The sequence below is a fragment of the Sycon ciliatum genome, chromosome 11 (genome assembly GCF_964019385.1).
Source record: "Sycon ciliatum chromosome 11, ocSycCili1.1, whole genome shotgun sequence".
Classification (NCBI taxonomy): domain Eukaryota; kingdom Metazoa; phylum Porifera; class Calcarea; order Leucosolenida; family Sycettidae; genus Sycon; species Sycon ciliatum.
In genome coordinates this window covers 25,002,216-25,026,947 of record NC_088653.1, presented here as the reverse complement: position 1 = coordinate 25,026,947, position 24,732 = coordinate 25,002,216, and the positions used below count along the sequence as shown (strand labels likewise).

The following is a 24,732-nucleotide window of genomic DNA, read 5'->3' as shown; positions in this document are numbered from 1 at the left end:
ACTACTAGTATACCTCATTTGTTTAATTATTAGAGCAATAACCATAGCTTGCACAGTCGATGGTCTCCTCCAGCGCACTTCTTTGCACACCTTTGCGGAAATGTTGCGAAGTAGTTTTTTTGTGAAAATGAAGAAAGTTGCGATTTCTTCCAAAACAACGGAAAGTTGCGAAAAAAAGTGGCGAGCATCTTTGGAAAAGGGCTACCCCGAACCCTTTACCATGCAGACCACCAGCACTGATCAGGTGCATTGTACACAATTGTGTAGCTTACATACTAGAATTGTGGTACAATCATGTAGTTATGCTCCTATCTCCGAAAGGATGCCAAATTATGCCAATAATTATGCCGGCATAATCCGCCGGTGCCTAGGTCTGAGCCATTTTGTAATTTGCCGCAGTCTCACTACGCCCTTATAAGGCCCTTACATGGCATTTTCTAATTGCAACTGTTGCAAATTGGGTTTCCGAAACAGCTCTTGCAAGAAGCAGTTCCACAGAAGGAAGTTTCGCGTACATGCACATCCAAAAAGGACTGCACCAATGTCTGCCGTGCACATGCACGCGGCCGGCCACAGGATGGTAGGAGCCATGGAGTAGTAGACTAAACAGTCCGTGCGCCAGATTCAAAAAAGTCGTCTAAAAGTTGACTTTTCATTTTCCGCACTGGGCAGTTTGCGGGTACTTTTTGAGTCGCATTCTCAATGGTGGACAATTTTGGAAAATGGTTTTGTGTCTATGGCTCGTTTGTTTTGGCATTTCGCTACCTGTGTGGTGAGCCTAAAAATTGCGCTTAGCCGTGGCAACGCAATGGTGTATTCCGTTTTTCAGCCAGATGACTTGTTTCGCTGTGGTCCGGCATCTTCCTAGATTCTCAGCCGTCGTCGAATTTGAGTATTTTCGAAACATTTTTTAGGGTGCAGGCGTGGGGCAAGGCTTTCACTCCCAGCCAATGGCACCATTTGGCATAACTCAGTCCTATGAACACGTCACCAGGCCCTCGTTAGTGTCCAGCCCATATTTCCAAAAAATGGACTGGACTTGAAACTTGACTCAGGTGTACAGACAGTACTATGCATTATGCACGTAATGACCGTATGCAATAACTTTCGCAAGCTACACGACAAGGACTCGCTGCAGAATAACATAATGATATTCACACCATATGCCATTGTGGTGCACCGTGATACCAATGACAGTATATTTATCGGTGATCAATTGCCTACTGGGTCGCTCCGTTGCCAAGAACGTCAACTTTGCGGACTGTGGAATGACCCGCGACACCGCCAACCACCCCTGACACAAAGCCAAATGCTGAAAGAGCTGACTGATACGGTACCTAGCAAGTTAACTAGATAATGCTCATCTTCAACAAAACCAGGACATAAAACAGTGCTATGATAAACTACCTCCGTCACCAGAAACAAATACAGTGCATTACGCATATGGATAGAGACTGCACTAGTACATGTATAATTGTATACCAATCTTAGAGAAACAAAACAAGTTATCGGGTCTATACCATCAGAGTTGGCAGCTATATGTATTGGATTCTCCAGGTGTGCAGAATGATGTTGGCGGCGTGGTTCATATCCACTGTTGGCTTGCTGTCGGCAGTACCTTCACTATCTCACGTCTAAGGCATTTTATAGTCTGCATGACTTGGATCAGAACGCCATAGTTATCCACACGAGAATGGTAAGAAATCCAGATCACTAAGGCCTTCTTCATTGCAGTTGGCGCAATACATTCACGAGATCGCGTCTCCGACCTCCAAATTGTAATTATAGCTGGCTAGTCTGTTGTTTATTGGCAGACAAGAATTGCGATGCTTCTTCAAAAGAGGCAGTTTAGCGATGTCTGTCCATGACATATTCCGCATTGCTGTGTGTGGAAGGAAAGGTGCAACAATATTAGATTGCTGCTGGCCATAGACATCAAACTGCAACATCTGGGCTTCAGCTGTCACAGGTCCATTAACAGAGAGACTGCCGCATATTGCACATACTGCAAACTATTGACTTCATGCCATCGCCTCATGGATCAGAAGTCACCACCATACTGAAAGAAGAACAGCAGAGGAAAACAGAACTGATGCAGTTAATTGGCAGCAACAACTTTACTCCTTCATTTCATTCGACGAATTTGAGTCGTGTAATGCAAGAAAAAAGTCAGAGAGCAGGATCTAGGAGAGGGCATGCACCAGTGCTGTTGTGCCTATGATTAGATGCTCAGAATTTCACCACAATAATGCACATAATACTGACATATTTACACTATGCAACCTAGTAGTCAACAAATTCAGAAAAAAATCTAGTACTTCAGCTGGTGAAATATCCCACCTCTATCCCCTAAGCTCAAATGTCCCTGTAAAATTGATAAAGGATTGGTAGATGCTCACTCGGAGTGGTGTTTGAAAAGTAACACAACAGGTCATGACGATTTAGAGCATGCTCAATTGTCTCTTCTCATAAAATCACAATATTGCCTGTGCGTGGTTTATTTCGGGTGCAATTGTGGGGCACATAGGTATCACTCTAATTTCTCGTGCATTCGAAAGATAAAGCTTTGGTCTATCACCCCACAAAGCGGCTTTAGTGTCCGCGATGGGTAAATGCCTTACCTGGTGTGAAATTGGTGACCATATTCCTCGTTTCAGCAATTACAAAAGTGAGACATTCGTCCTTGGTGGCTGCTCACGAACTGCAAGCTCCAAAATAATTCTCCAGGGTACGGCCATAGGTGTCTACATCACTCCGAGCCATCTCTCCAGTGTAGGAAAGGTCTCCTGACGAGACTAGAAGGGCTCTAAGCAGCAAATTTCATTGAAATATTCACCATTCGGAGATAGGCGAAATCAACAGAAAACAAGAATGCAGGTGCGGCGCCTTGGAGGCTACGATTCCCGCGAGAAAATGAAAATCGGTCTCTCAAGGGCCTTGGCGCACGGACTGAAAAAAGCTTCTGTGAATCCCGCTTTAGTGTAGAATAGCGGTGTTGTTAGGTCTTACATTGTGTCCACAATAGTAGAAAAGCTGACAGGATCGTTTTTCTAAATCCTGGAAGGTTTCCTGGCTGTGTCGTATCCGGTCGGCCCCGGGGTTGCACCCCAAGGCTGCGGTTCGACGACATGAACTAACTTACTTACTAAACCTTCCCATTACAAGGCCGTGCAGTGGTGGCCACTTGGAGAGAGTCCACCAACAGAATTACTCACGCACGCACATATACCTAGACATACTCTCACACACACACTCAGGCATATACAGACACGTACACTCACACCAGCGTTCAGCTCAGGTTGACTTACATCTTGAAAGGAGCTAACTGATACTTAGTTCAAGAGCCGATATTGAGAGCACAAGGCAAGAGAGACGGAAGCCGAAGCTTCCGCGAGGCGGAAAGCAAGAGAGAGAAAGCGAGAAAGGAAGGTGATAGCAATATTAAGGACGTTTAGCAATGCGAAAATTCGAACTTTTGGTGGTAGTGATATTTCGCGAAAATCAATTTCGAAAAAGAAAACTTGTGAGGTTTAGCAATGCGAAATGACTTTTTCTCGAAGTTATTTGAATCTTATAGTACCGTACCGTATATGCAGGTCAGTCTCAAGCAGGGGGCTGTAAAATTACTACTCCCTGTAGTCAAATGCGTACCGAGAAAAGAGAAAGTTACTTTCGCAAATCACTGCAACTTCGCGTCCAAGTTGTCGAAGTTTCGAGCTTTTTTCCTGTACTCATTCCCAGACTCGAATTTTCTTTCGAACTTTCGCGTTGCTAAACGTCCTTAGTAGAGAGGTTAAGTTACACGTTTTTTGCCCTTTTTCAAAACGCGGTGCAAATCTCACGTTACGTGTAATTTTTAGAGGTTAAGTTACACGTGCGACGTGACGTGAAATTTTGCCTGGCAGGATTCGGGTTTAGTTCGCACAAATATCAAATCTTCCAACAAACTAGATAAAACTCGATAAAATTCCGGAAACTCACACAAATTCGGTCGGAATAACCAAGCGAAACTTCCAAAAACTCACGTCATGAACTAACGTGCGGGACAGTCAACTCACGTAAAACACGTCAAATTTTACGTGAGTTTTTTCACTTTTTGACGTAAAAGTTCACGGACGTAAGACTTTTACGTGAAACTTAACCTCTCTAGTATCTAGTTGCGGCCATGGAAGTCCATGGCCACGAGATTGCTGGTCCCGCATGCGTATCAATAAGAGTCCATAACCCCCGGGGGGTTATGGACTCTTGGTATCAACCGTAGTAAATATGTGTACGAACTGTTGCATAAAGAGCGGGAGCCATGTGGGGAAATAACAGCGTATACCAAATAAGGAAGGCCCCAGGCCTTGTGTAAAGACATAAAATAAAGACGATTATGAACCCGTTTACGGGAGATAGATAAATAATTACAATTATTAGACACCTAAATAAGGCCCCCTGGGGGCCCGGTTATGTACTCTTGGGCATACTTGTCCCGTAGAGGCCTAAAAGGCACGTGTCAATAGCATCAAGAGTACATAACCCCAGGGTTATGTCCTCTCAAGGGTTTATGTACTCTTGGTACTCTTGATAGCATGGATACGACAGCTGCAGCTGCGTCAGGAAATCGAGATTTGCCGCAGTCTCACAAGGCCTTTACATGATTACATGGCAACTGTTGCAAATCGCGTCGCAGAACGTTGTATTGTGAATCGGCACGCCTTAAATTAGTCAATGCAGCTGTGCAGTAGCCAGAAGCACACATAATCTGTCTTGTGTCGGAAGCCCCGTTTCTGCAATTACCTCTTCAGGACCACGGAGCTTCACTTCAGGTTAGTCGGTTCTTGCTTCCCTGCTTAATAATAATAATTATTATTATTTTCACTAGTTTGAGGGAAAGAGACAAACGGAAAAAATCTGAAGAAAAAATTGGCTGTCACCACCAGGACTCGAACCAGGGACCCTCGCTTGTAGCTAGCGATGCTCTAACCACTGAGCTATGGTGTAGTCGTCATCCCAGCATAGACTGTTCAACATTAAATTTCTTCAGACTTCGTAACTCACACTTCCTGTGAATCCACACAGGCGGGTGGGACGCAGTCCTCACTGTACCCACATACTTCACGTGCACTCTAGCACGCGGGAGCCCCAAGTCATAAAATCTTCACTAGTTTGAGGGAAAGAGACAAACGGGAAAAGTCTGGAGAAAAAATTGACTGTCACCACCAGGACTCGAACCAGGGACCCTCGCTTGTAGCTATTATCATTGTGAAATTAGAAGCCACATGCCACGTACTGCTCTTTTCTCTCTGAGACTCAACACTTGCAAGCCAGATATAAAAGAATGAAAAAATCATCAGTCACACCACCGGGACTCGAACCAGGGACCTTGCTATTCGCGAGCAATGCTCTAACCAACTGAGCTACAGTATGACTCTTATCCACAGTGATGGGAAATCTATCCTTCCTCGATCAATCACTGGCTTGCGTCATTTTTTTCTTCAGACTTTTCCCGTATGTATCTTTCCCTCAAACCAGTTAACATGTTATGACTTGGGGCTCCCCGTGTGCTAGATTGTAGGTGAAGTGTGTGGGTTACAGTGAGGGGATGCGTCCCACCCGCCTGTGTGGATTCACAGGAAGTGTGAGTTACGAAGTCTGAAGAAAATGTTGCTGGATTGACGACTACACCATAGCTCAGTGGTTAGAGCATCGCTGGCTACAAGCGAGGGTCCCTGGTTCGAGTCCTGGTGGTGACAGTCAATTTTTTCTTCAGACTTTTCCCGTTTGTCTCTTTCCCTCAAACCAGTTAACATTGTTATTATAACTATTATTATTAAAAAGAGGACCAAAAGTTTACAAGTTATCTGTTTTGTCCAACACTAACAGTTATAGCGGTTATAGCAGCTAAGCATCAGGTCGTTGAATGTCCTGATCTCATCAGTCAGTTTTGTGCTAACTGTTGCACGTTTTAACTCAACAGTATTCTGCTTATAACCGTTATAGGCCATTCACACGACGGGCAAACTTACTTTTATCGTACTGTTTCCAAGGATATTTACTCGGATACGATAAACTTGGACACACGCGTGCAACTGATTTTATATCTTGGCCGAGGCCCTTTTGCTCGCGATTATCTTTGCAAGCCAGGAAAAGTGTCGGTTGTTGAAAGTGCGTACTGCAAATGCAGTGCTTGAACAAGGGAAAATTCAAAACTGAACATTTCCCGGCATTTTCAGGAGGGTACTATGGATACATTGACGGTTGCAAAGTTTGCCCAGCACCGTGTGAACTGGATCACGGTTTGCCAGTGTTATCTTGGTCACACATGTGCAAATGTTTACACGTCGTGTGAATGGCCTATAAGTGTTGGACAAAACGGATAACTTATGGTTCTCTTTTTGAATTATTAATATTATTATTTGAAACTCGGATTTTGAACCATAAATAAATGTAGAAAGGAAAAAGACTTTATGGATACGAGTTACTCTTAACTCGTACGTATCCATAATGTCTTTTCCTTTCTACATTATTATTATTATTTGAAACTCGGATGTTGAGCAATAAATAAATGTGGAAGAGATCTTAACTCGTATCGATATGTCTTTTTCTCTTCCACAATTATTATTATTATTAAAAGTAGAAAGGAAAAGGACATATGGAAACAATTATTATTATTATCAATTTTTTCTTCAGACTGTTGCCTGTTTGTCTCATTCCCTCAAAACCAGTTAATATTTTATGACTTGGGGCTCCCGCGTGCTAGTTTGTACGTGAAGTGTGTGGGTACAGTGAGGGCTGCGTCCCACCCACCTGTGTGGATTCACAGGAAGTGTGAGTTACGAAGTCTGAAGAAGATGTTGAACGGTCTCTGCTGGGATGATGACTACACCATAGCTCAGTGGTTGGAGCATCGCTGGCTACAAGCGAGGGTCCCTGGTTCGAGTCCTGGAGGTGACAGGCAATGTTTTCTTCAGACTTTTCCCGTTTGTCTCATTCCCTCAAAACCAGTCAATTTATTATTATTGCAATGAAAAATTTCAACTGTGCACTCATAACCATGTATAAACAATTACTACATACTAAAATGAAACAATTCCAGAACGTTTTCTTGTGACTATCATCAGTGGAACATCGTCACCTAGTAAGAATCACTAAAACAACCAGTTATATAGCTAGAGTATTATGAAAAGAAGCGCGAGAATGCAGCACAGCTAGCGGTTATGCATAACGTGTTTAGTGTGAACCTTGCAGTCTATCTGAGAATGGTGGCAGTAGAGGCGTTATGCATAACCGCTAGCTTTTGCCAGCACCCTCGTGATGTTGCAGATATGTGGCTTCATTATTGTAGTTGACGTTGATATAGTGACTTTGGCAAGTTTGAGTCGTGTCAAGAAGTCGGGTAGGATTCAGTACTAGGCAGTAGTGGAACGTGAGTGGTAGTCTTTTTTAGGGTGTCCTGGATTCGGTTTGCAGCGCTGTGGAAATGGCTTGCTCTGGATGTCCCAGCGCTGGATGTTGCATCAAAGGTACGACTTCGTAACACGCCCTAAACCTAAACAAAATCAAAAATTGACTTGGGTCGTTGGGAGTCTGTGAAAAAACACCCACTCGTGCTCTTGTGACAGATTCCAGGGCCACGTTGAGGGGCCCTATCCCACCATCCATGGCTGCTTGTGGACTTATTTTAGGTTTGGATCCTGCGCACGGACAGAATGGGCAAGAAAATGTGAAAAATTGTAAATGCATTAAGGGACCATCGCAAAAGTTCGCAGAAGCCCCTGAAACGAAGAGCATACGTTGGGGGGGGGGGGGGGGGGGGAGGGAGTCGGTGTCGAAAATCGCAAACCGGGCTTCAATTCAAAAAAGTATTGACGACATGTAGGAGCTGATATAGATTAGCATGCTCAAAGGATACAACTGCATAGCTCTAGCTGTTCTCATTCTTAGATCACCCACTGCAAGGTGATATCATCGTTGCATTTATAAAGCTTCAAATCGAGCCGTCATGGTCGACGTAAAACACTATTTACATACACAAGCTCGGGGAGCAAAAGTCTCTCCGTCCCAGAAAAACACGAGCTGACTTGCACGCATGGCCCTTTTCACGAACCCAGACAAAGGGATTGGTCTATTATAACGCATGTACGAAGTCACTAGATTACACCCGCACCAGAGATGAAGGCGACAGCGCCAGACATCAATACGGTATTGTACGGTATAAGGAGATCGTATAGCATGTCGTACAACAGTACGCCGATGATGAAATTGCCTTTGGGTCATCCTAATAAAGTTATTATTATTATTATGGTATGTATGTTATTTTTATTTTTATTCACCAATTGAACAGGCATATCTGCCTTCTTGCCGGGATGGCCAGAGCCAACCACGGCTTCTATTAATTGATGAATATGATAATGTGAAGTAAAAGAAAAGAAAAAAAATGGTACTTTGTCAGCTATATATTCCGTACTAAAAAATATGGAGAGGGCAGTTTGTGGATTCCATATTGAAGGGCTATGGATAGTGAAGATGCTACTTGTGTTTTATGATAAAAGTATAGGGAGAGAGAGAGAGAGTGTGTGTGTGTGTGGGAGAAAGAGAGAGTGTGTGTGTGTGAGAGAAAGAGAGATAGATAGATAGAGATGGACGAGAGAGAGAAGGAAGAAGAGGAAGACTTGCCGAATGATCAAGTCTTGCATTCGCCGAATGGAGTAAATCATGCATGAAGAGATGGCAGATCAAGATCAGAGATAGAGGATTTGAAGAGTTGGTGGACAAGCCGTTGATTATTCACTCTCATTGTAATATCAAAAAAGTATGACGAGTTCTTTATCCACTGACGATGTTGTTCAGAACAACGAAACGTCAGGAGAAGTATCGTAAATATTTCTATCGTTATTAATTTTTATCAAATATACCACTCTTTGGTCGAGAGAATATTTTTTTGATATAAAGGATTTGAATAACGCAAGATTGGGGATAATTCTGATGTGGTCAGATAGGGCATTCCAGAGGGAGGTACTAAGGAAATGCATAGTGTGCCGTCCAGATTGTCCAGGGAGAAAGGGAATATGGAGAAGCTGAGTGGCTTGACCCCTTGTGAAGGGACAATCAACGTGCACGACGGGGTCGGCAGAGATCAACTTGAAGTAAGGCAGAAACAATGATCTGGCTGATGAGGACAGACCACGAAAGACAAACTGCAAGACTTTGTAGATGAAAAGGTGCTCAACAGAATAAAGTGAGAGGCGCGTGCGCAGTGGCCCAGTGGCCACGGCGCCATGCAATTGGAATATGGCGCGAACGCCAGACATGCTGACTTTCAGTAGGCGGGTGACTAACTGCTTTGTGAGGCACGGAAAAAAGGAATTAGATGCATAAGTGATCCTAGACTGAATTATTGCTATTATACCATAGGCGACGTGCAGTGATTGACAGTGCTCGTCCATGACGCCAGAGCTGTCCCACAGCAACAGACACTTTGCGTACAAATTGTTCGACATGCGGTTGCCAAAAGAGTTGGTCGTCCACAAGGACTCCAAGATACTTCGCTGTTGTGGTGACTGACAGACGGATATCATTGCAATAAATACCAGGCATGGCATTGAAACGGCCATGGGGCTGGATGAACAACGCTTGCATTTTGGCGGAGTTCACAAGTCCAATACTGCACAGCCAATCAGCAAGTTTCGAGACAGTACTTGAGAGAGCATTGCACACAAGGTATCTGTCCGAGGACAATGTCATCAGCAAACTCCTGGTGACTTACTTGCATTATTACTATTATTGTAGGAGAAACCAGCGACCGCTTGGGAACGATGACCATGAAACCAGTCTTATTGTGAGTGAAAGTCAGGCCAAGTTTCTGAAGATCAGTAGCGAGTGCTATCCCGAGCATTATGTTAGCATTACGAAAGCATAGACAGGATGATGCGTATTACAGGAGACCCAAGTTGCTGAAGACCAGCAGTCATTGCCGATAACGTGCAGAAAAAACTAAATCTGCAGCCTCTTTTGCCGTCGGACAGGATGCGTATTATAGGGAACTGTAAAGTTATGTTATGTATCACTACAAAACGCCATAAAATCCGATTGTTTAAAACAAACGGCGAGGAGACAATAACCGCAATCATTAAGACGAGCTGAACCGACATTTGTGTACTTTATTCATGCAATGTAAAACGTTGGAGACGATGTGCAATAAAACGATGAAAATATGAAGAAATAGTGTAGAGAAAAATATGGTTACAAACAAGTTTTCGTACAACACTCATCAGGAATCGTCGTTGTACTAAATGACACTGAAACAAAATTGAACTATTATAGAAAATCTACGTTAAAGTAATCGCTCCCGGCACATCACATGGTTCAATCCACCATTTAGCAAGAACGTCGCCACCGGCGGCGGAAATCGCTTCCTCCAGTTAGTGGCCACACACTTCCCCAAAGGCTCAAGCCTCAACAAAATCTTCAACCGGAACTCGGTTAAGGTTAGCTACAGTTGCATGCAGAATATGGCCACTATCATCAAACAACACAATAACACGATTCTACGACCCAAGAAACAAGCTAACGGAGGTGACAACGACACCAGGACTTGTAACTGTCGGGCGAAAGACGTCCACTGGATGGAGCGTGTCTAACGGAGAGCATCGTGTATAAGGCAAGAGTCACCGCAGGTATGGAGAAGAAGGAGTATACTGGATTAGTAGCAACAACATTCAAACAACGCTTCTATAACCACCAATCCTCATTCCGCCACAGACAACACGAGAAGGACACCCGCCTATCGCAGTACGTCTGGACCAACAAGGATGAAGGGAAGGCATGCAGCATTCAATGGGCGGTATACCGCAGAGCAGCGGCCTATAGCAACAAAAGCAAAAGGTGCAACCTGTGCCTGGCGGAAAGATTGGCAATCGCGCAAGCACCCAAGCACCTCTCTCTCTCTCTCTCGACAAAAGGAGTGAGCTTGTGTCAAAGTGTCGCCACGAGAATAAGTACTATCTTCGGAACACAAGAGAGAGTTTGGAAGCTTTGTTACAACTCTGAGTTTCACGTATTACTACGATCATCAGGCCTTTGGAACTTCAAACCATCCACAGCCATCACCTAATTAAGTAAGAGAAAACGGGCTCCAGTGGTTGTCACCTTTCACCACTGCTGTCATTCACACTTTTACTTTTTGGATTTGCCTCGTGATGCAGTCAATCACGCTTTGCACTGCCGCCATTCACAACTTTTAGATTTGTGCCACGCTGCAGTTATTTACTACTGTAAATCTACAAATTTTCCCCGGTGAAAAACTTTCGCCGGTCTCCAAAAAACAATTTTCGCCGCCACTAAACTTTCGCCGTGGGCGTGAAAGAGTCCGAAAAAGTGATCGATGTTTCGTGTGCACATGTACTAGAGCCTAGTAGAAAGGTCTGCATAGTTTGTACACCACTGTCTTCTGTACGAAGTGTTTTACAGACAGTCCGGCGGCATATGATTTGGTTCTGGTGACAAATTTTGGCCGGCGATTAATTTTGGCCGATTGACATCGACCGGCGAAATCAGCGAAATTAAATCGCCAGCGAAAATTAGTTGATTTACAGTATTTGTTTTGTGAGTAGATAAACCAATACTGATCCAGACTGTTTTCTGATGATCGCTTTTTAATAGTGCGTGAAACTCGGAGTAAAAACATTTTTCTGTCCTCCTATTGTTTTAAAATCTACTTCCTCCGCGTCACCGAAATTGTCGCAGTTTGACTTTTGATATAAAACGGGGTATTTACTCACCAGCACTCGTACCAGAGGCAGGGAATGGGATATAGGCGATAGTCATCAGTATAAGCTGACGGTAAAATTCTATTTTCTGTTACATACTGACCAACCACCACAATCTCAATCCCTTGACAAGACATGCAGAATCCCTGGATTTCTCTCAAAATCCCTGGATGGCACAAAAACAAGTGAAAAAGAGCTTTTCCCGCCAAAAAAACGTTGGACTCTACAGCTGTGCGTACAGCACAGATCGACCCTAGGCCATAGGCTGTACGAGAGCTCGTAGACGTAGTGCAGTTTGGTCAGTCGGCGCCCGCCTGTCACTTTGTCAGTGCAGATCTTGCAGGGAGTAGTACAATACCCGGTATTGTACTACTCCCTGGTTCGAAGTGCGAATGAGCACCGTACATACCTTTGCAAAAATTTCAAAAAAACCGGGACATTCGGGCAGAAACCATGGAGTTTTCTAGAAAATCCTGTATCAGACAAAACTTTGGCTTTTCCGGGAGTTTGCTTGAAATCCCCGGGACCCCGGGAAGAGTGTTGATTTTCCGGGATTTTCCCGGGAAAAACGGGAGGGTTGGCCAGTATGCTGTTATTGGAAGCTGGAATTTTTGAACTAGACGCAATTTCTTCGCTGATGTCGCTGCGATGGTAATTTTGACTTGCGGAGATCAGTCAGGCGTTGCAGCCTGCACATTTCTCTTGCTTATGGCCATTCACTCAAGCCTCATCACTGTTTTACCTGGCTGGGGTGAGAATGACTTCGCGGAACAAGTGGCAGCGCTTGGAGAAACATCGAGGGGTCAGCAAGCTAAATGCCTGCAACAGCGATAAAATTTGTTGCTCTGGCTGAGACACTCAGTACATGATTGTACCTGCAAGAGCCGTGTAGACTCTACACGTAGTGCTAATGATGCACACGCAGGTGCCGTACCATGGTATACCAGTGATGCTGAAAAAGAGGGCGCGCTGGACGCGATAGAACACTTACCTGAGCTGCATGAGCTGTGACCAAACGGCTAAAATAAATGGGCATGTCACGGCTAAAAAAAGTTCATTTCAAGATCGAGGTGATTCCGCCGACGGTAATCGACCGACCTCGCAACGATCGTGTATTCTTACTAGGCTTCGTTGGTGGTGAAGTAGAAATCATCCAGAGCTAGCAGACGACAAGCATAGCAGCTCTTGTCCTGTGGAGAAAGTCAAAGCGTTTGAGATGAGGCGCGACCAACTTTGAACCTTCCTTGCAATATTTCGGAACGATATTTTTGCGTCCATTAACATCAGCGACGAGGAGGACTTCATCTCTGCATGAAAACTCTCAGTCCAACTGTCCTGGAACGTTACTCTAGTCTTCAGACTATCATACTGTGTAATAAGTTTTTCAATGGCTTAGCTTATGGAGTAGTCAGTAACAAGTGACAAATCACTAGTCAAACTGCGACAATTTCGATGATGCGGAGGAAGTAAGTTAGATAGTTAACACTAAGAACAACAGCAGTGAAATTTACAAGTGTGAATTTTAGCAATCGAAGCAATAGCAATAACGAATGCGTGTGCTAACAATAAACTTGCAAATGGAAAATGAACAAACAAGAGAAAGAAAGAAGGAAGGACAAAGTGATAACACATAACAGCAGTACATTTCACCTAGAACATTAACGGCTAAGCTTGGCCGCACCAAACACGACACGTTACTTGAACAATTTGAACTTGTAGTTCCTTGGTCCTTCTTCTTTGGTATAAATTAATCCTCGGCTCTCCATCCGAGTCCATTATTATTATTATTATTATTATTACTATTCTTTATTTCCATGATGGCCCATGGCCAATAAGGAAGTTAATTACGGTTCAAATTAGTCCACAATCATGATAATTATTATAAAATCAGTCAGCAAGGAAGGAAGCCAACACATTGCAGAAGAATGGGGTTACGATGGGGTGCAGTTTGAGCTACTACAGGAGCAATTGGATGATAGAATGAGGCTAGACGCCATTGGTTTGAAAGCATGATTGCTATTTATTTCACACAGGTCAGGGGGGATCCGCAAGCAGATATGGACTGCTCGTCGCTGAACGCATTCTTATTGGTCCTTCTGTGTGCGTGTGGTGTTGGAAAACACGAGACTGTCGCACTCTATACCTGGGCAAATGTAGGTGGTGTGGATTACGAGCAGACTGGGAGGTGTTAAGTTGGCCTCGTGTTTTACGAAGTTGGCGGAGGAGATTTCTTGGTTTTATTATTATGTGCGTGACATGTGGGTTCCATTGGAGGTAGTTTCGTAATTTTGGGTACCTCCTCCCGTATCTACCTCCCGTATCTACCTTCCCCAAGCTGGCCTGCATTAACCCCATATAAACTCGTACTTACCTTTCGTTCAGTTGGCCTGGGTAGATACTTGCGCGCCCATATTTGCTATAGCTACCCAGGCCCTTAATCTTGCATTCACTCTCTCTCTCTCTCTCTCTCTCTCTCTCTCTCTCTCTTCCAGAATGTAGTCGTTTCGTTCGTCTTCGTTTTCCGTTTCTCTGTCTCCCACCTACAGGTGCCCATTGTCCGTTGTGTTTGAAGAGTATGGGTCCTTTCCGTACTCAACAGCAGTATGATTCCAAGGTCCCGGTGTCAGTTTACTTGCTTTAGGGGTGTGTCGTTAAGAGTGAGTTGGTGGTTTGGTGTGAACGACAAGGTGACGGTCTTTGTGGCATTGGCGAGAAGGTGCCATCTCCGCAGCCAGGCTGCGGCAGCTGAAACGGCTGACTATAGGGACAACTCCGATGTCAAACGGCTCTGGTGTGTTGCGATTTGCGACGTGTCATCTTCAAATTGGCTGCACTTTGTGTTCGAGTTGGTGCAGGCAGAGGGCAGGTCAATCGTATAGACCAAGAACCGCAGGGGGCCTAGAACGGATCCTTGGGGCACCCCTGCTGGTATGGCTTGCCACTCAATTGAAGACGTTGGCGACACGAACCATCCATTGCAGGGCGGTATCCTTCAGGCCGAGGTGGTTGTATTTCAACATTTTCGGTTGCAAACATGGCATCTGGTGTCTTCTTTATCTTGGTTTCTTTTCCTGACTTCTTTAGTCAGTTTAGCGTCTCACCGGGGTAGTTGGCCGCAGCCAGATGTGAACCGGATAACGAGTGAGTTATGGGAGCGAGGACTGAGAACAGAGTGTCTCAGATGGAATAGGTGTGCCAGCAGATAGCAGAAATAGGCCATGATGCAGAACCACTTGAGACAGTCAGATTAATTATTCCTGGACCGAGCCAGCCAGGGAAAAAACCCTCGCGCCGATGGACGCAGTAGTGAGGAAAAAAGCCGGGCGTATATCTCCAATAGCGATTTGGCATCATGTAGGCGTAACAAGCACATCATGACAAAAATCTATAAAAGAACAACAATAATATGCACAGAAATGAAGGGTGGGAGGGCAGGGATACTGGTGAGACTCAAAACTGACTGAAGTAGTCAGGAAAAGAAACGACGATAAAGAACACACCAGATGCCATATTTTCAACCTATTAATATTGTTGCGGGTGAAATCATTTCTCGCCTATCTCGCTGCGCTCGGCCGGCAAGAAATACAACTTCTCCCTCCACATATACTGGCACACACAAAGACATAGACAGCAATAGCAACGATACACAAAATGAAGGGTAGTTGGCCGCAGCCAGATGTAACTCAGAAAAAGCATAGCACGGCGACAACGAGAAGAGATGCAAGAAAGACAAGAAGACTGACAGAACAGAGGACAAAAGTGAGCAGGCCATGACCTACACAAAGTTGCTCATAGTCCAAGGAGCTAGCACCCTGATCTGGTGCAGTTTATCCCAGTTCAAGGATGAAGAACAAGCCACAATATTCAGTGTGAGAGCATGTAGGGTGTTTAAAGTAGTTCCGGTGTCGGGAACTGGTCAGCCAGGAGTTGACCGTAACAGAGGATAGTGGCTGCTTCTGTGAATGGGTGCGTTGTGAGAAGGTAAACTTGAGCCATGACCGCTGAACTGGTGACCAGGCAGGAGCTGGATTTTGTGGGTGCCCAGCAGCACTCAAGGCAGACACAAAGGGTGACACTGCTGTCTGCAATAGGTGCACCACATGAAGAGCCAAGTCTGCTGGCCGCCGCCCTGGAATAACACGCAGGCGAGTGTGTTGGCGCATTGTTGAGCTGAGCGTGTGTATGTCTTTGTCGGAAGCGCTTCACCCACATACCTGGCCAGCTGCCAATGTCTGGCTTGTCCGTTTTGGAAGCGATCCAGTTAGCGTCTGCGGCAGGGCATTGGTATTGCTGCAGCTCTCGCAGTGCTTTTGTTTGTGGCTTGCGGTGTGTGCATGACGAGTGGTTGGCATGCGAAATGTTTTTCTTTTTATCTTCACTCAGCGCGTGGCCATTGGCACTTGTTGACTGAGTACTGGTCTGTATTCTCCACTATATCTTATCTGCAGAGTTGAGAGATCCCTGCCTTGTTTTCTGTGTGTGAGTTTGACTGGAACAAGCCGCTCCCAAGATGACTTGTTCAGCTTTAGCGGCCGCGACGATTCTTCTCGCCGTTCTTCTCTGCCTGACACCAAGTAAGTTTCCACTTGCATTTGTCGGCGTTTGCCAGTACATGTAGTAAAGTACGAAAAATGTAGGCATTTTGCTGCTAACAGTCTGTACTAAATAAGGAACCCCATCCTTACATTTGGCAGGGCATCCCATATACGGACATACATTTTCTGGCCTACCTGAAACTAGCAGCAATGTACTTCGAGGTACAAGTTTGCACATGTACAATCGTCACTTAAGAACTCTTCCTCTCCTCTCCTCCATGCGCTCTCACAATCGTCATGTAAAGAACTCTTCCTCTCCTCTCCTCCATGCGCTCTCACAATCACAATCGTCATGTACATGATTATAATAAAGTCCAGACCCTCTAGACTTTGAATGACTTGTAGGTCAAATTTGGTTTAGAGATTTTTGAGAAATGTTTTCCGGATCGTGCTCAAGCAGTTCCCCCAACTTTTCTAATAGATTTCTAAGCGATGGGATAACCAAAAAAATCAATTTTGGAAATTGTATGCACAAACTGATCACAGATTTGATTTGGTATAGATGCTAGCCAAGCAGTTTTTAGAAACGCACTGTCAAACAGGGAAAATTGCTAGTTTATCGGTTTTCTTTGATTTGTGTGGAAATGCACCCCCCCCCCCCCTCCCCCTGCCTGTACATGTGCACATGGATTTAAGGAACGTACCAGTATGCATCAATTTTCCACCATGACGTTTTGCTGGGCAAGTCCAATACATTCATACACACTGTGATACTAGCTCTGCATAATGGGTCAAGAGCTTTCTTAGATCATCCTCGGAATAAATGTACTACTTCAAGTAGAATGGGTTGTACCCGCCAAGTATGGAGCAACTTGCCTGGCAAAAAGGTGACGGCCATCTTCGATGCATACCTCCAATCCGTTGCTAAATTCTGTTCCTGTTTGTGGGTGCGTGGCTGTGTTGGTGTCTGTGTGTGCATATGTCTCTTCAACTCGCCTGCATGGGAAAATAATGGACGTCGCTTTTTGTCTCAGCCGCTCGAGGTGAGTAGTTTTTCTATTCTGCATTTGCACAATATTTTTTTGGACGATAACTTTAGTTTCCCTTGGGTAGAGTTCACAACCTTGGGCTTTTGGAAAGCTTGAGCAATGAGAAGTTCTCTAGCCTTCAACAGTCGGACGAACAAAAATCCATCTGCAATTCCATTTTTTGAAGCGAAGTACGGCTCATCGACATGTTGACTATTTGTAGCCTCTTTTAAAATTTGTACTTTCATGCTAACACATCTGAATGTACTACCAGGGAAGCTTCCAGGTTACGTTTTAGGAGCATAATCATTGCCAAATAAACACAGCACAGGCACAGACACCAAACAGAATATGTACGTGTACATTAATATTTCGAAAGAAAAGGTGAAATTGGATACGCCTCCAATTTGTTTTCCTTACATTATTATTATTAATATAGCTATGAATAGGATGAAGGCCGCAGATATCACGCAACTACGTTACTTGTTTGACATGTATTTCTGCGTACTTTATCAAAAATACTTGAATTGTTTGCAGGCAACCTGCCTACACTCAAGAGAGCACTGCATTTCACACAAATCCATTGGTATCGTTACAACGTTTCGGTCTTTATGACCATCATCAGGAATGAAGTGGACATGGAAAGAACAGCAGTATAAAGGAAGGAGGCAAGCAAGCAAAGCGCGGTACATAGTGACAGCGCGCGTAGAGAAGTGCAAAGCACGTCATGGCGGGTGTGCATTACTACATATACATGACAACACAAGCACAAACGGCGAGGAAAGTAGATACTGCGCTACAGCAGTGATAACAGCCCAGTTCCAGTCTCACACCACCAGTGAGGTGTCTAGAGCCCCGCGCCACTCGCAGTAAGTTCTATGATTTGCACGTCTGCCCTCCGCAAACCACCATGCCGCAGGTATGTAGACCCGTCCAGGCCCCGTAAACGGGGGCGGCCCAAAGCTGCTTGTGTCGCCTGCATGTCCGGTTCAGGGCATGCAAGGAGCGAAATGTTGTATACCACCTCGAGTGCAAATGTGGTGATAAATATGTCGGAGAGACGTACCGCAGCCTCGCTACCAGGACAAAAGAACACAACGACGACGCACGCAACACAGTGAGCGGCACCGCGCTGGGTGAGCATTTCGCGGCCAAGCATGCATCTGACCCATTGCCATTGGGAGCAACGGCTTTCTCAGGTATCCGTGTTCTCGGTTCTGAGCGTGACCGCCCCAGGAGGAGGATCCGGGAGGCCATCAATATCAGGGAGCGATCCCCGGAAATTAACAACAACAGTGGCTGGGATCTGCTATAACACCACCTTACTGCGAGTGGCGCGGGGCTCTAGACACCTCACTGGTGGTGTGAGACTGGAACTGGGCTGTTATCACTGCTGTAGCGCAGTATCTACTTTCCTCGCCGTTTGTGCTTGTGTTGTCATGTATATGTAGTAATGCACACCCGCCATGACGTGCTTTGCACTTCTCTACGCGCGCTGTCACTATGTACCGCGCTTTGCTTGCTTGCCTCCTTCCTTTATACTGCTGTTCTTTCCATGTCCACTTCATTCCTGATGATGGTCATAAAGACCGAAACGTTGTAACGATACCAATGGATTTGTGTGAAATGCAGTGCTCTCTTGAGTGTAGGCAGGTTGCCTGCAAACAATTCAAGTATAATGAAGCTGCGTGAAGCGTCCTTCAAAATTTTATCAAAAATATTATTGAAAATCCAGAATCGATTTTCTCGTTCCTATCATCAGTGGGAAAAAATAACTAAATGATACAACCAAAGAAACTGTGCATTAAAACCACTAGAGGAAACGCAAAAAGGTAACAAGATTACGTAACCAAAGGCGAGAAGGCACTGAACGAAGTGTCAACCTATGAATACAACTTCAGTGCCACAATGTGCTCTTTCTGCTTACACAAAACAGGCATATGAATACGTATACAAACTGCCTCAAGGACTTTCAACTGTTGGACATAACGCGTACGACACAGTGCAGAAAAATGAGAGTCATCATACACATCAAGACAGTCAGGACGAGATAACAAGTGTAGATACACAGCTGACCTTTTTACGATCAACACATTCATCCGCCTCAATAATATTTTTGTTATAAAATACACAGTAGTACATGTCAAACAAGTAACGTAGTTGCGTGATGTCTGCAGCCTTCATCCTATTCATAGCTATATTAAAATTATTATCTCCATTAAAATTTCTCCACGTAGATTATTGTTTGTAGGGACCTTTCGCATTTGCTACGAAACGAATGCGAAACGAAAGTTTGATTCGCCTCGTAATCGTTTCGTTAGTTTGGCGTACGGGTTTTTACATGCACACGTGCATGGATCATGGAATCAAGGGAAAAATGTGTACCTTGCAAAACATGTGTACCTATCCAAATAAATGTGTGCCTGACGGATTTGGAGCGTGCCACGAATGAAGAGGCTTCCATTCGTGAAAACGAGTTCTCCGCAGGGACTCTGACGAATCCTCGAACCCAGGTGACGAATCAGCATTCGTTTCGTATTCGTACGCGGGTGCGAAAGGTCCCTATTATTACAGAGGCAATGATTATGCTTTGGTTCTGCAAGAGTGCCCAACTCCAATGCAGGCAGCGGCAGCGGCTCAGGATCGTAGCCGACTCGAGCATTTTGCGTCCAAATTTTGTCGTCAGAGGACTCGTGTTGCTTCTCGCGCAACACAAAGAAGGCCTGGTGCTGAAATCAACACCTCGCTGCGATGGGGGATTGTCACGGAGTACCAGAACTTCCTGGGCGATCGTTCTCGAGTGTCTCCTGGCGGATTGAAATCGCTGCAATTGCTGTTTCCTTGGCAAAATTTCAGCAAACGAATTTCAGCAAACGCGTCATCCAGAGACTCTTGCAGAAACTTCCAGCATCGCTCCGTCCAGTTTGCTGATCTCTCTCGCAGTCGTTCACGATGTGGCGGCCGACGAATCAAGATCACAGAAGAGATCGTCGAGAAGTTGAGTGAAAAAATAACCGGCCTTGAGGTCGACTTTCAAGCGACAACCTGCCTGGAAAACTGAAGCGCAGAAAGGGTGAATTATCTGGCGGATACAGTGCGGAGTCCTCGGATCCGCGCGCGGAGCCGCGATCGCGATGTGCTCGTTTTCGTTGCGCTTGCCTTCCCCTCTTAGGTATTTCCATTAGTGTTGAAACGATCTCACCGGATACTCGTTAGCTCGCTCGCCAGAAACTCGGCTCGTTTGTGCGGCCAGCTCGTTTGCACTAACGAACACCGTACACCGTACTCCGTACACATGGCAGTACATGTCGACCGGGAAGTCGTAAAATATTTTATGACTCCTGGTCGATCGAGAGTCCAGACCCGCGCAAAGTGAAAATCACTCGCAGTTACAGTGACTGTATGCCTGCACGACACTTGAGCTGTTTCAGTTGTCGTTGCAGCTTTGGTGGACTCTACTGATATGATGTCTTGTTCCGCATCTGCTGACCTGTCGCAGGATATGCTTCGGTCACCTCTCCATTCGAGTGAAAGTAAATAGTTACGCTCAGTCGTTTGGAAGTTTTCTCCCGCGATGCAGCGAAGACCAGGGCTACTTGCAATCTTTGCAAAACGGTCTATTTTTACAAATGCTACTCGACGACGGCGCTGAAAAGACATCTCGACACCAAACAGCAGTCCGAAGTGAAGCAGCAGCAATCCCAAATGCCGGCGGTTATAATTTGAACCAGCTGAAAAAATCGAACTTAGGAAAAAAATTATTCAAAAAATCATATTTGCCACATCAATGAAACTCGTTAGCTCGCTCGATAGCTTGCTCGTTAGTGGAACTGATCGCTCGTTTGTTATAGATACGCTCGTTTCAACACTAATTTCCATAACCTTGAACCTTCCAAGTTGGAAGGCTGTCGGTTAGCGCTACGGAGATGTGTTGAAGCTAGGTGTCAGGACGTCGAATGTCTCAGTACTCTGTCAGTTTTGTGCCTAGTTGTTGCGTAACTCTTAACTCGTTTCCATTATGTCCTTTTCCTTTCTACTTTTATTATTGGCTCAATACCCGAGTTTCAAATTACAGTCCCAACGAAACGGTGTCAGGACGTCGAATGCTTCAGTACTCTGTCAGTTTTGTGCCTAGTTGTTGCACTTTCTGACTGTATATAGTACCTAGTTACAGTGGTGGAGAGTAACTCCTAACTCGTTTCCATTATGTCATTTTTCTTTCAGACTTTTCCTATTTGTCTCTTTCCCTCAAACCAGTTAACTGTTAATAATAATAATAATAATAATTTGAAACTCGGGTATTGAGCCAATATTAAAAGTAGAAAGGGAAAGGACATATGGAAACGAGTTAAGGTGGCTGGGGCGGTACAACTTTTTAGGGGTCATTTTGATCACATTTTGACTGCATTTTTGAGTTTATCGGCAAGGTGGAGATGAAATTTGAACATGTTTTCTGGTGAATCTCTGGAGAAGAGCCTTCTCCAACCTCGTATAGTTTTATTTTTACTTTTGGACAAATTTTTATAAAGTTTTATGAAAGGTCCGTGAAAAAATAACACGAACCTTTCATAAAACGTTTTCAATTTTTTTCTAAAAGTAAAAATAAAACTATAGGAAGCTAGAGAAGGCTATTCTCCAGAGATTCACCAGAAAACATTTTCAAATTTCATCTCTGCCTTGCCGATAAGCTCAAAAATGCAGTCAAAATTTTTCCTAAAAAAGTTGTACCACCCCAGCCACCTTAAGAGTAACTCTCCACCACTGTAACTAGATACTATATACAGATACAGATACTGTATACAGATACTGTATAATAGTTACGGTGGTGGAGAGTTACTCTTAACTCGTTTCCGTATGTCCTTTTCCTTTCTACTTTTAATAATAATAATAATCATCATGAAGTTGACTATTACCGCCAAAGTCGCACCTTCTAAGTTAATAATAATAATAATAATAATAATAATAATATGAGCCGCAATCAGCGAAAACGACCCTTAGAGGTTTCGTAATTTTTTCAAGAAAAAGGTCGATTTGTGACGTTCAACGATTTTTGGATCGCGCTGCGAACAGCGCGACGAGTTCTTCTTGAACTCCTTGCTTGAATTTATTTGAAGTTAGTTAGTTGAAGTGGTGTCGAGTGGCGACTCGAGTGTTCCTTGATCTTGTTGCGATGCCTGCGGACGCCAGAGCTGTTCACAGAGCACACGCGGAAGTCATTGTGTACAGCTAGCTCGAGCCTGGTGGGGAGTGGATGCTGAAGTAGCCGCTGAAGTTCAGAGTGAGGATGAAACGTTCTTTGTTTCCGACATCGATGTCAACAGCAAGGCCGAATCGCAGCCGTCATCTCCTGCTGCGTTGCGGCTCAAAGTGGTCGATGACTCGTCAGAGTCGGAAGATGAGGAGGCATCACCTGAGATAAATTCTGAGTCTGGGGCTAGTGACGGCAGCGACGTCGTGTCGTCAGCTGCGGAGGAAGAAATGGAAGACATTGCGGAATGACTCCACGCAGGATGCAGCTGCAAAATAATAAGTCGATCATGTCTCCGCACTCTTCAGTTATTCTTTGTCATTCTAGCTGCTTACTGCACTATTTCAAAGGTATTCAAGCTGCCTACCCACCTTCGAATGCTGAATATTTATTGTACACATACATCGTATACATACATTGCACCAATTTGGAGTACACCTTGTATATTGGTGTATACACCCGTTTCGAATCGGAATATTGAACTTTTTCTTGGCTGAGGTCCTTCAGTAGATGTGTTTCAACAAATTTCTAACCAAAAAGGAATTTTGAAAAATTTGACCCTAAGGGCTGTTTTCGCTGGTTGAGGCCCATATTTTAATATTATTCTTATTCTTATTAACTTAGAGTAACTCTTAACTCGTTTCCATTATGTCCTTTTCCTTTCTACTTTTATTATTGACTCGATACCCGAGTTTCAAATTATTATTATTTTCTATTATTCAAAGGATCAATTGGGGAAGTGAACTGCCTGAAAAGAGAAAAAACTGCCAGACCCACCAGGACTCGAACCCAGGACCTTGCTTGTCATGAGCAATGCTCTAACCACTCAGCTATGGGACCGGGCTGAACCTAGAAGGCGCTGACAAGTTTTTCGCACCAAAGGCAGCTCACAACACGTGCCACACATACTGATGGCACTTGGGTCTTTCTCCCTCCCCCAGGGGACCAACCACGGTCAGTTTCTGGCCCCTACCAGAAGTGAAAAGAAAGTGATCAATTTTGAAAGGATTGGGAGAACTTAAAATTCAAAGGATCAATTGGGGAAGTGAACTGCCTGAAAAGAGAAAAAAGCGCCAGGCCCACCAGGACTTTGGGGTGAATAGCTGGCGATTTAATTTCGCTGATTTCGCCGCTGGGTACCAACCGGCCAAAGTAAATCGCCAGCCAAAATTTGTCATAGAGGCAAATGATGCATTATTGAGCCATGGCTGCATGTGAGGGCAACAAATACCAATCGATTTCTTTTTTGAAAACCCAAATCGGCCAAAGTTAAATGAGGGCCAAAAGTTTCATTTCGAGATCGGCCAAAGTTTCTCACCGCTTAAAATTTGTTCATTTACAGTATACTTTTTTCATGCAAATTTTCGCACTTAAAGCTATCATGAAAAAAAACAGTTCATCCTGCATTGCGTGGAACGTGCAATTATTCCTAACCGAATCTGGTACCAGAAAAGTCAAAGGACACAGGGAACTAGAAAATCAGCCTGGTTTTACCATTATTTGGACAGGTACTCTGTAGCGACCTCGCTGCATGACGTCAGCTCCCTCACCAGATATACGCATGCGCATGACACATTTCTTCCTCTTCGCTCTAAAATAAACAACAACAATTAGACAAAGTTGCCCTCTCCCTCGGAGTTGTATTTATTAGGCCCCAGGGTGGTATGTCCCGGGATTCATCTGTCTCCCCGTGAACAGATACGACCTCTGCCATCTTGGGTGCCTAAATTGGTGACCCCCGACGCTGCGCTCGCGGAGCATTCAAGTATTTTGACTTTCCGGATTTGGGAATTTGTGGTGCCTCTTGCCGCCCACCCGCCCTCGGCACACCTGGAGCTGCTGCGGACTACGCCCTCCTGCCGCCGCCATCCGTCGTCATGCTGTTTCCGCCTGTCAGCCTGCCAGCCACCACTTGTTTTCGCCGCAGTCCGTTCCTGCGTGCACCGCATTCTGGCTGCCTGTCAATCACCGGCTGTTGACATTAAACTTGAGCCTCAACATCCGCACCTCACCGCCTTGACCTGGAGCAGCTGTGGAGCAACCACCCTCCAACCACCGTCCAGTGTGCGCCGGCCACAAGCTGCAGCTTGGCCCCCTCCCACCTGCAAAGCCTCCCCAGTCGTGGAGCCAGCACTGCTGCTACTACTACAAAATTGTATTGCTGTCAT

At 44.9% G+C, this 24,732-nt stretch overlaps 1 long non-coding RNA gene across 1 annotated transcript; it reads right to left on the bottom strand.

Moving 5' to 3' along the window:
* Positions 1-1,322: 1,322 nt before the first annotated feature.
* On the bottom strand, positions 1,323-2,864 carry LOC135827335 (uncharacterized). Its single transcript, XR_010555395.1, has 2 exons — positions 2,622-2,864; positions 1,323-2,059 (listed from the first exon to the last, which is right to left on the bottom strand). It is a non-coding gene; the product is annotated as an uncharacterized LOC135827335 (long non-coding RNA).
* Positions 2,865-24,732: the final 21,868 nt, after the last annotated feature.